Here is a 12,536-nt window from a genome sequence, read left to right on the forward strand (position 1 = left end):
TAATAGCAAAATCATGCACACATATCACACTATGATGCTAATAATAATTTTGATGAAGATGATGATGATGACCACAGTGTAGCCTGATAATGACAATGTTGTGATTGAAAAGGTAAAAAAGAACTTTAGACATCATTGAAGGTAGATTTCCCACATTGAATACATAGTTATAAACAGTGTTGGATTACATACAATAAGAATAAGGAGAGGAGAGTTTCAATATCAATAAATAAAATCACATAAACAGGTTCAGACACTAAAAAACCCTAACCTTATTCCTGCTGTTTCTCTAATGTGTACTCATTTTCTTGGTGGTATTTTTTTCTAATAAATAAAATCGTTTATTTCAAACATTTTGATGGACTAAGCTATAGTTTTCAACTAAGTGTTATTAGTTCAAATAACATTCTCATATAGATAGTATTCAAATTAATGTTTCCAATGATATATTAAGAGTATGTTCTTCAGTAAAGCTGTAAACACATGACCCAATTTACATAATACCACTTACATATCTGTAGTTACCATAAAAGGACACAGACTGTAGAGCCAGTACTTAAAATTTATTTTTATTTCTGCATGAAACTATTTGTGAATTCATACCAACAAATTGAATTTGACTCTTTATTTATAAGCTAAGGTGGAAAATATAAGGACGCTGCAGCTATCTTTTTTCTTGCTCCAGAAGTCAACAAATATATTCTTCAATATTTCTGGTAGATTACCTCCATTTACAGATGAGAAATGTAAGACCAACAGTCAATGTAGTGAGTAAATAATGATACTGGAATTTGTATCTGAGCTCTTCACTCTGTGTGCTTACAAGGAGAGTAACTTGGTGATGGAGAGGAACAATATGAAAAGACTATGTGGAAAAATCATACTTTGTAAACGGTTGTTTTAGGAATAGGGGATCAGTGATGAATAATTGAAACAGGCTGGTGTCAGGCGCATAAAAGGGAGTACATAGAAATTGTATTAGTGAAAGAAACTGAGAAAATCTTCATCATTCATCTTATCTAATGGCAGGGAGTAGAAGGGAAAGAAGAAATCTAAAGTGCCTTCACATCTCTGGCTAGCATTTGTGTTAGTTATATTATTCGTGATAAAGACTACAGGTGGAAATGATGGATTTAGAGGAAAAAACTCTCAGAAAATTCTAAAGTTTATGTTAAACAGATGCAAAGATAGGCCTGTTTAGATATCATCAAAATATCCACGACCATGAATATGAAAAAATGATAAAAATCAGTGGTATTATTAAAGGGAAGAAGAAAAGGAAAATTCTGACACATGTGTGAGCAATGCAAGCAACAGTGTGGACAAGATTAGAAGAAAGAGATAAATAAGGAAACAAAAACGTAATAAACACAGATTTACAGAAGTAAAGGAAAGAACGAATTTGCAGGAATATATTGAAGGAAATATGCTATTTGGATTTGGAAAGTAAAGGACATAGACAAGTTCAAAAAGAACAGTGTTTTGGTGAAAGTCATATTGATAAAATTTTGAGATATGAATGTGAAGTCATGAAATTCTGAATCCATGCATTCAACAGATCCTGTTGATTTTAAATTCAAGGAACAAATGCTTTTATCCTGACCTTAGAAGAATTATACAGATATAACTCTCATTAACTACTTAGAGGTATTCTGTGAATATTTTTGAAGACTTTGTTTAGCCAGGTGAATAAAGATTGAACTACAGCACAGGCAAACCTAATTTGTGCTACAGTTCCAAGGAGTGACCCATGTATCCACACCATTTTGGGATTTTATTGAAATGTCTTTAGATATGTTCGTATATCTTATCAGCCTAATCATTATAAATGTAGGACAAGTAGCACCAAGTATTAGGTTGAACATACAGCTTTACTGATGTGACTGAAGCCTCCTCGAATTGATTCTTCTGTAGAATAAAAAATGCCTGAGTAGCCATTGACACGTCATAACTGCCATATACTCCATTTAAATCTAATTTTTGTTAGGAATATCTCCATGCTGTAATAACCCTGTCAATCAACCTGCTACAAATTCTTATATGTAGAAAGTGCTCTTATAACCTTCAAGTTTTTACTGAATGGAAGAGTTCAGACATTACCCTCACCACTAAGATTAAATGCCCAGAAAGATTAGACATTTTGTGTTAATGCTTTTCTTTTATTTTTTCATACACATTGGCAAGTGGGAAAGGATTCTGATGTAACAATAACACAATTTTGACTTGTACTAACAAAACATCTAGGATCTAGTGTTAATTCATATACTTACTAATTAGTTCCAAATTTTGTGGATATTTATATTTCTCCTGGGAAAACAAATGAGTTCCAAGAAAATGCCCCTAAGGAGCCTTTCAATTCCAATATCACTGTTAATGAGATAATGTCTCATAATGCTTTAAATTCTATATCCTCGAATGTAGGTATAGGGTTATACTGTGGAACTTTTCTCCTCAGAGAGTGAGTACTACCCTATTGTTTAACATGGTCAAAGTACCGTGATAAATAGACGGGGCGTATGCAAACAAAAACTGGTAGTGGAACAATGTTCTTAGCAGTTTGTAAAGATGAAATGGAAATAGAGCAACCATAATCTCAAAAGGAATGTGCAAAGAAGACAAAAGCACAAAGTAGAATGTGCCAAGGAAATGTGGAGTAAAATTTCAAATTATGTGCTCAGGAGTGAGGATGTGTTCAAAGTACTGCTTCAGAGAATATAGTTGAATATCTTGGGGGAAAAAACTGCTTTAAATTATTCTGTGATAATTGTACAAGTAGAAGCCCCTAACTCTGACTGTAATCAGCCACAACATCATCAAATTAGGGACTATTTTCCAAGTGCAAAGTGAGAAAAAAAAGGGCTCATCGCAGTTAGTGTTCAGGTTAAAGTAATGGAAATCACTTAATTTTTCTGATAAATCTTCATTTATTGCTGGAGCATTAAAGTAGGGAAAAGCCAAGTAAATATATTGCATGTTCCTAAATTAAGCTGGATGTATTATATTGTTCTCTATTTTAACTTGGAAGTTATAGATTATATCTTTTTATACTCTGATTTGGGACACTGATCTGCTCTCAGTTATTTCTACTCTTCCCCTTCTTTTGACCATCCGCTTACATAATCTTTATTTAAAGAGACATACTTGAGCTTGCATTTCTAAATTCTTCAAAATTATCTGAATTTCTTCATACTTCTGGCAGCCTCCTAAATCTTTCTCAAGGGAATATTTTGTCACTACCATTTTTATCCTATATGATATCTTCCTGCCTAATACAGTGCAAAATATACATCATCCAGATATCTCAACACTTGTACCAACATAAAATATTATCTTACTTAGAAACCATGATTTCAGTATATCTGGGGAGGTGGCATCTGTCATTTTTGAATGACCTTAAGTGATACTTACATGAAATCATGTTTTAAACCAATATGCCACTGAGAAGATGAACGAATCGATAAAATCGATGAAATCATTAATACACACACACACACGCACACACACACACACACACACACACACACACACACACACACACACACACACGGTGGATTTCTATGCTTCCAATTCATAAGGAAATGGAAAGACTTGGAAAAATCCTACTAAGTAAATTAAGCAAGACACAAAGAAACAGATTCCATGGTTTCCCTCATGTGTAATAAGTAGGAAATGTCTAGGATGGTCGTAGCAGATGAGCAGAATGGCTCAAGAACTATGTATATATGACCATATAAGTGGATGCTGAGCAAAATGAACTCCTAGACATTGAAACAAAGGTTTTCCTTTGTGGTTGTTTTTTTTTTTAATGTACTATGTGATTTCTTTATTCTTTTGTGTTTTCTCCTGTGGTTTATCTCCTGCTGCATATGATTTCAGTATCCTGTGTATTGTATACATATTTATCTTAATTTGGCAAGGGAAGAGGAACAACACAATGGTGACAGAGAGGACAAAGAGCAAACCAATGCCATAGCAATACTCACAAGACAACATGTTGGAAATTTTCACTACATCTTGTGAGGGGTATTGGGGAAAAGGAAAAGTGTGAGAAAAATGAGGGAGCGGGTAAAAAGTTCGACATATTATGTATTCACTACATTACAATTACTGAAACCCCTTCTATATATTAAATTGACAATAAAATTAAATTTAAAAATAAGCTACATAAAATAGAATTTCACTGTATTATTATAGTAAATATTATTCTATGTGTATTACCTTTATAAAATGAACAATATTTGGCTTCTAATTTGAATTAATTGCCCCTTTCTTTATCAGAGGGTCAGCAACTGGAATGTTATCAAACTATACAAAATTTTCAGAATATACTTGCCATTATTTTGAAAAAAAAAAAAAAACATTATTTTAGTATTGTCTCATACTAAATAGAAAATAGTTCAATTCTCTGGAAACTCCTAACATTTAAAACTGAATTTTTGTTAAGAGGAGGGAATATATGTGTTCTTCAAAATTCCTATGACTACTAACTACTCATTTTCAAATTCTGAACATGCCATACCAGAGACATTTAAAACAGTGCCTGTTTGCATTTTATTTAATTCTGCAATAGATGCAGCCACATTCTGGTTGAAGATAAAACTATGAAGTATCTATAATAATTAATTCCTCTGGAGTAAACATTTGTTCATCAGAGTAAGCTATTATTTCTATGAAAATCAATCCCAACATTTTATGCAGTGAAGTCATTCTAGCCGAACAATTTCCAACTTGTAAGGTGCACCTTAAAATTCCCTAAATTTCACAGCATGACTAGCTTAACACTATTGTGAAAAAAATATACACTTCTACTAATGTAATGCCCTTTCTATTGTTCTAAGAACACTGCACTAAACTTTGCTGCATCATTTTTCCCCAAGTGATATTCTTGAGATCAGAAAATTTGCAAATATTCTTTTTACTTATCTTTTTTCCTATAATAGATATTCAGGAGGCTAAGATCTGAATATTATGGTTCAAAGCACACCCAGGCAGGAAGGTTTCTTAGATTCTTATCTCCAATGAACTGCTCAGGAAAAGCCAGACAAAAGTGGCACTGAGGTTCAAGTGGTAGATAGTAGTCTTGACCAAAAACAGGCACAAGGACCGTGCCCTCAGCCTAAATTTAGCCACAGTTAAAAAAATGTGTACATCTTTATCTGACACCCATCAGAGATTAAACCTGAGTATGAAACCTAAGGAAAATGATAAGGTAAGAATTTAACTTTTCTGGATTTAAGTAAACAAAATGCAGCATAGAGTAACTCATTGGTTTAAAGTCAACCTATTTCTCCAAAACATTCTAAGCATTTCCTTACAATGTGTATTATTCTCAAGAAGGGAATGGAGAATATGAGAATTGGACTAACCAAGTATTGTCTTCAAATATACATAATTTGGATTTACCTCTTTTTTCGTTATAGGCATTTTTGAGAAAACTGTTTGAATAATTGATTTCCTGGTCGGGTATAATATATCCTAGTTTCATATACCAAACTTCATTCAGAAAATGGTATATAGTGATTAAGTAAACATATTCAATAAATGTCATAAAGTATATACCTATAGGAATAATATTTTTAAGAGTGCATTTTAAATATTCTAATATAATTATTTATTTGATGGGAAAATTTCACATTAACAGTAATTAACTGGAATACTTTAACGTTAATTGGACAAGATTGTCTTTCTAAATGAGCAAAACCAATTTCTCCCTTTCTTTATCAAGGAAACAACAGAGGAAAAAATGGAAATTAACATATGAATATATAACAACTGGAATTAATTTTTGTCTTTTTATTAGCAAATATTAATTTCAAAAAGTGTTTTATTGTGTTATACACATATGTCCATATAATGTAGCCATCTACATTTTATTCCTTTTATTAGTTTTATTATACCATCATACTTACTTATAAAATATTTGAATATATTTATCCACAATATTTCTCTTCATGTCCTCTCTTAATTTTTTCCAAATTTAATCAGTTCCATATTTTAAACCTGGGTCATTCATTGTATTTTCTGGTTCTAGAGTCTGCATATAAGAAATCTAGTATGTGTTTTTCACAGTATGGCAGATTGCATTAATAAGAAGGTTTCCAGTTCTATCCATTTTTTGAAGATGATATGATTTCATTATTATGTGTGGCTAAATAATATATCATTGTGTATATTTATTATAACTTGTTTAGTCAATGAGTGATTAAGGAACATATAGGTTAATTTTGTAGTTATTTATGCTTTTTATGTGGGAGAAGTAAGGATGGAAATAATGATGTTTAGACTGAGAAACATGCTCTTTAGTATGGCACTCTAGTATTTGAAACATCAGCTGCTCTTTCATCAGTATTTCAATACTGCATTATATTTTAAAAATAAAATTTAATTACATTTGCAAAGGTGTTCTCTTTCAGTATCCATATAACTTTTTATTACAGTGTTATATTTAGTATGTCATGTGAGTGAAAATGCATGCATGTTTGTATATATAGCTGACTCTAAGGAAACTGAATGTATGTGAGATACAGGATTCAAATAAAAGTTTCAGACCTGCTAAGATGCTAAACTGAATATGTCCAGTTTGTGGAGTGTGATTTCAAGATCATATTTTGTAGGTTTCATACCAATTAAGTAGATGTTTCTCATCCAAAATCATAAGGAATAAAACAACTACTCTCTTTCATAATCATTTAGTCTTAGTACTCCAGACATTGTAATTAGTGGAAAAAATGATTGAAAGTAAGATGGGTCAGTAGTGAGCCTTTAGAAACACTGAATTTTCCCCAAAATCTTCAGATGCACTCTGTGAATAGAAGTTACAATTTTATATATTTATAAATATATTTATAAACATACACATATAATATGATTCTATTTATGTAAATATGTGCATATAATATAAATATATCATGTATTTGTTATATTTTAAATGTATCATAAATATTTATTTATATTTAAATGTAATTCATATTATCATATGTACATATATATATATATATATATATATATATATATACATATATTTTTTTGGTCAGTCGTGGGGCTTGAACTCTTGGCGTTGGTGCTGTCCCTATGCTCTTCAGCTCAAGGCGAGAGCTCTACTGCTTGAGACATAGCGCCACTTCCTGTTTTCTGGAGGTTTATTAGAGATAAGACTCTCATGGAATTTCCTGCCTGGGCTGGCACTGAACCATGATCCTCAGATCTCAGCCTCCTGAGTAGCTAGGATTACAGTTATGAGCCACCAGTGCCCGGCTATATTTATATCTGAAATTTGTCAGTGGAACAAAAGGTACAGAAACTATTATTCTTAACATGAAAGGACTTCACATTGACAGGTGTAGTTACAAGAAGAAAAACGATAAATATTCACAGTGGCACAAAAATCCCTTAGGTGCCTAGTTCGACAACTCTTTTTCTGAGACACTTCATGTTGTGTACTTGGTTTTCAACCGAAGCGACTATAGAAGGTATTGGACCCTAAACAACACTGACAATTGCCCACTGACAAATACCCACTCCTCTATGACAGATTTAGCAAGGACTATCATGGAGATTCTTGTTAGGGACATGATGAAAAATTTATATGTTAGTTGTGATTACAGAACTGTTTTACACCTGTCACTCAGACAGTAACTGTATTTAACATAGTTCTTTTGCTCTAACTTATATTTTCTTGGCTCAGGAAATTGTTTTTATTTGTGAAAACTTGGCTGTTCACAACATAGACATGCGTTTTAAATCCTTTTGAAATTACTGTCTGCACAGAGTTCTATGAGATGAACTTCTCTTTACCACTGAAATGAACTTACTCTGATTCAAACTTGGACATCAGCTAGCTTGTTCTCCTTCCCTTAAAACTATCTATATAGACGTCTTTACATGTAAAACAGATCCTCACTTACTTGCAAAAGTCTGTCAGTGAGTCAAACCTAACTCACCCAAGTGAGGTTAATTCATCTCCCATGCTTCCTTTCATTAAAAATGGTAAGAACTGTTTAGCAATGTACATACTTTTTATTGTGAAGTGTGACTCCTATGTTCCATAATGTGAATCAAGCAGAGGAATCAGTTTATGATAGGAAAGGTCATTTCAAAGAGTCTTAGACCTTGAAAATTATCCTGAGTATAATTTTTGGAGAAATATCTCTTTTCAAAATAGAGGACTCATTTATTATTATTCTTATTTTTGTTTGTTTTTTTTGGGGGGGTCCGGTCGTGCGGCCTGAACTCTGGGCCTGGGTGCTGTCCCTCAGCTTTTCAGCTCAAGGCTAGCGCTCTACCACTTGAGCAACAGCGCCACTTCCGGATTTTTTCTTTTTGCTTATGTGGTGCTGAGGAATCGAACCCAGGACCTTAGGCATGCAAGGCAAGCACTCTACCACTGAGCCATCTTCCCAGCCCCTCAATTATTTTTTATATTGTGCTGGTACTGGGGTTTGAACTGCTGGCCTTGAGCTCTATCGAGGCTTTAATTCTCAATGTTTGCTCTATACCACTTAAGCCACACTTGTACTTCTTCCTTTCACCACAACTGGAGAAACGAATCTCTTAGGTTTATCTACTTGGAATAACTTCGAATTGCAATTGTCAAATTTGAACCTACCAAGTAGCAAGATGTAAGCCACTGGTGTTCTGCTACAACTCACTTCTAAAGAATAAATAATCACAAAAATCAGAGAAAAATATTTGTTCAATTATTTATGTGTTGTCTAAAAAACCAAATCATTTGCTACTGAAAGAGAAAAATAGAGATGATAGAGATGAATATGGAGGAGCAAGACCCCAAGAAAGAAGGGAAGGGATGATAAATGAGGGGAGGAGAAGGGAAGGGAAGATACGCGAGGAGGGGGAGCTGAGTAGAATTTTCTACTCATCACTAAGGTATTGTTGGACAATCAGTGCTTTTGCATTTATGTAGCCAAAGCTTTCTATTTTTGGTAGTTGTAAACTGAGACATAAAATACCAATTTACAGGTAATAACCTGTTAGTGTGCTTCCTCCTGCACCAAGGAAGCCATAGTAAGGTTACTGTTAGAGAGAAGGCAAGAGTAATCAGTTTAAGTGATTCTGAGAAACAATAATTGACATGCAAGGAATGCTCCCTTGTATGGTGAAATCAAGCATCACTCTTATTCCCTGCTCCAGACTTCCTCTCAAAAAGAACAGCAAAAACAGAAGAGGAAGGAAATATCTGAGTAATGATCATCTCTCTATTTTCCCTCATCTCTTGACCACTCAAACAATAAAGCCAAAGGAGACTTAACCTGAGCTTGTGGGAGAAATAGGGGGGAAAGTTCATTCTAACAAAGAGAAAGTTGTCAAGTAATAGGGGTGGCATTTCAAATACTGAAATAAACCTTTTATAATTATTAATAAAAAAGTAACTTGAAATTTATTGAACATTTAGAAGAATACAGGGCTCACTACATAGTGGAATCTGCATTATTAATACTGACTCTTGCTTCTATCATCAGAAATTGAAGATCTTCCCTAATATTCCAATACTAGGCAAATTACCCTTGATATTCACTTAAACTTTGTGAATATAATGCAGAAAACATGACTTTAAATTTAAACCGGTGAAGTGATAGGTAATGGAAATTCATTATGAATAGCATAATGCTGAGAGCATGGAAATTATTTTTCTTTCGTTTTCTGTGTGTAGAGAAGAAAAAAGGTCTCTTGGATGGCCCTGAAGTTCCAATTCTAAATTTAGGACAGAAGGTGAATAGTAAAGGAGACCTATTTCAGCCATTCAGAGATTAGAAATGTGGAGGAATTTCCTCATTTTTGTAGGTCAAACATGGAATAGAAGATGTGGCAAGTCCAAAGCCAAATGCCAAAGGCATGAAGTTAAAACCAGTCTCAATAGAGAATCTGGGTTTAAAGAGAGTAGGGTAGAAGAGTGGAGAGGGAAATGGTGGACTAATACATTCATAGTATTCGATGTACATGTGTAAGGATATAAGTAGTAAACTTGAAGGGATGGGGGGGTTGGGGTAAGGGAAGGAAGAAAAATGGAAAGTTTGACAAAGATCCAGATGTATTGCACATTGAAATGCATATACACTCTATTCAACACTGACATGATGAAGCGAAATCCATTTGCACAACTAGCTAAATATTAAAAAGTTTTTGAAGTTTTAATATTGAGCGACCAGAAGCCTAAACCCTTAGAGATAAACAAGATGATAGCATTGACATATTGTTGAGGCTTGTGCTCCTTTCAATATGCAAAATTTAATAAGTGTTGTCTGGGCAAATGTACATTTTATTTTACCAATTCCTTTTTCAAATTGCTTAAAATATAGAGAACCAAATTCCCATATTACTTCACTTCCAATAAAAAAAATCTTATAGACCTTTAGTTTTCTCAGTTGTTTCTAAATATCTTAATGCAATGCATTGGAAATAATTTCATTCTCATTTAATTCTAAATTTGAAATCACTAAATTCTTTTAAAATCCTCTTACTCGGGCACAGGTATGGATAGATAACTGACGTGGGCAGAATCAGAATTATTCAGAAGGCTGTAAATGGATCCTCACCTAGTTTTCTCTCTGCTAGATCATAGAATACAGACTGCCCTAATTGGAAAAAGTTAGCCTTCCTAGGTTTTCTTCATATAAACACTCTATCAACATTTTGTTGTTAGAGGATTATTCAAGATTAGCTATATGTTATTGATAATGACTGAACATTACAGAAAGGTTAGGGAAAACCCTCTACACTTCAGTGAGGTTGTGAATTGTGCTTCATAAAGTGTTATGAAATCGCTCCATGAGAAATCTAGCAACCTCATTTCTAAAAAGTCCTTGCATGGTTACTCTTTCTAATAATGTCTCAATTCAAGTACTTCTCCTTGGAGTTCCATACTACTCAATGATGCTGTATTAGCTCCTTGTTATATTTTGCAGACCGGTGTTGGTGATGAAATTTGTGCTTTCCAAAATTGCTCTCCCAATTCCACCCACAAAATGCAGACAAATATTCTGAAAGAACAGTCAGAGGAAGATGGCGGAGGAGAAGCTGCAGGCTAAACAAGCTCTGGCATAGAAAGCAGCTTTAGTGTTCCAGTGAATAATCCTAGACTAGAGAATCACAAGTGTGCCATCACAGTACAGAGAGTTTGGCAAGAGAGGGAAAATCCAGGAAGGAGACAGATCTGAGCACCTGACCTTAGTTGCAGCTCTGGCCAGGGGCGGTGGCAGCAGCAGCTGCTTAGCCACGATACCAGAGAGAATCTGGGACAAAGGCACCAGATGCAGTGGGTGGGTGGATTCTACTCAACACCAGCAAGAACTGACAAGGATTAGATATGTTCATCCTACAGATCTACAGATCGCATACCTGAGACTATGCAGAAACCAAGATTCTGGCAAGCAGGAACCAAGACTCTGGCGTGAGTAGAACCGTGACATCTTCACTCCTTCTCCGGGAACATAGGAGGAAAGGTCGCCCCCTTCCCCCCCACGGCCCCACCATCACCAGAGATCTCCATCTTTGATTCTGACAAAGTCCCGGCTGAGCAACTAGCTCCAACTCAGGCCTTGGAAGAAAAAAAAAAAGAGTCATTTAGCAGGATAGAAGTACCTGATCTGACCTGCCAAGTTCAGCTCCACCCAGGGGAAAGTCATCCAGCTCAGGCAGGGGTTCCTCTGCCCCTGGAGGAGTGACTTCCTTCACTGGGTAAACAGAGCCAGAAGCTGCCTCTCCCTATAGCAGCCTAGACAAACAATTGAAATTCAGTTAACATAAACCCTGAAAATGGCTCTAGGCTGGACTCTGTGAGTCTCTCACCAGCTAGCCCCTCAGGGAAAAGCTACTGTTTGCTGAAAGGCCTCAACCATACCCAAAACCTAGCCTCATCACAGCATCTCCAAGCTAGAGAAAACAGCCATCTCCTATTTTGTGATACTCAAGGCAGATGTCCCTCCCACTGAACTAGACTGGGAGAAGGATCACAAAATCCTGAGTAATGCAGAGCATTTTTCTGCCTGCTCAAACAAACTGACTTAAGAAACCAATCAACCCACAGGAAAACCGAACACCACAAACCACGAAACTGGTTACAGACACAGGAGAGATACAGGATCTTCCCATTTTTGCACCCCCCCAAAAAAAATTCAAAGACCTCTTTTTTTGTACCTTTTTTAATTTTAATTTTTTTCTATTAAGCTTTTTTTCTCTCATAATTTTTTAATTTTAATTTTTTGTGAACATACTGTACAGAGGGGTTACAATTACATGGTCAAGATAATGAGTATATTTCTTATCAAGCATTGCAGCCTCCTCCTTTGTTTACCCTTCACATCCCTTCCCAGCCTCCCCCGCTCCCCCCCAAACCCCCCCCCCCCCCGCACCAAAGTTGTAAAGTTCGTTTTTGACATGACAACTTCTATTTCTCATAGTTGCATCGGGTCCACCTGTATCCTTAAACGACTTGTTATTCCTCATCTCCTCCACAAATTATACCAACATCAAATATAGTGAAAGCAGGGATTATACTGTGGGGGAGCGACATACAAAGCTAC

Source organism: Dipodomys spectabilis, unplaced genomic scaffold (assembly GCF_019054845.1).
Source record: "Dipodomys spectabilis isolate Male_0828 unplaced genomic scaffold, ASM1905484v1 ptg000527l, whole genome shotgun sequence".
NCBI classification, from domain to species: domain Eukaryota; kingdom Metazoa; phylum Chordata; class Mammalia; order Rodentia; family Heteromyidae; genus Dipodomys; species Dipodomys spectabilis.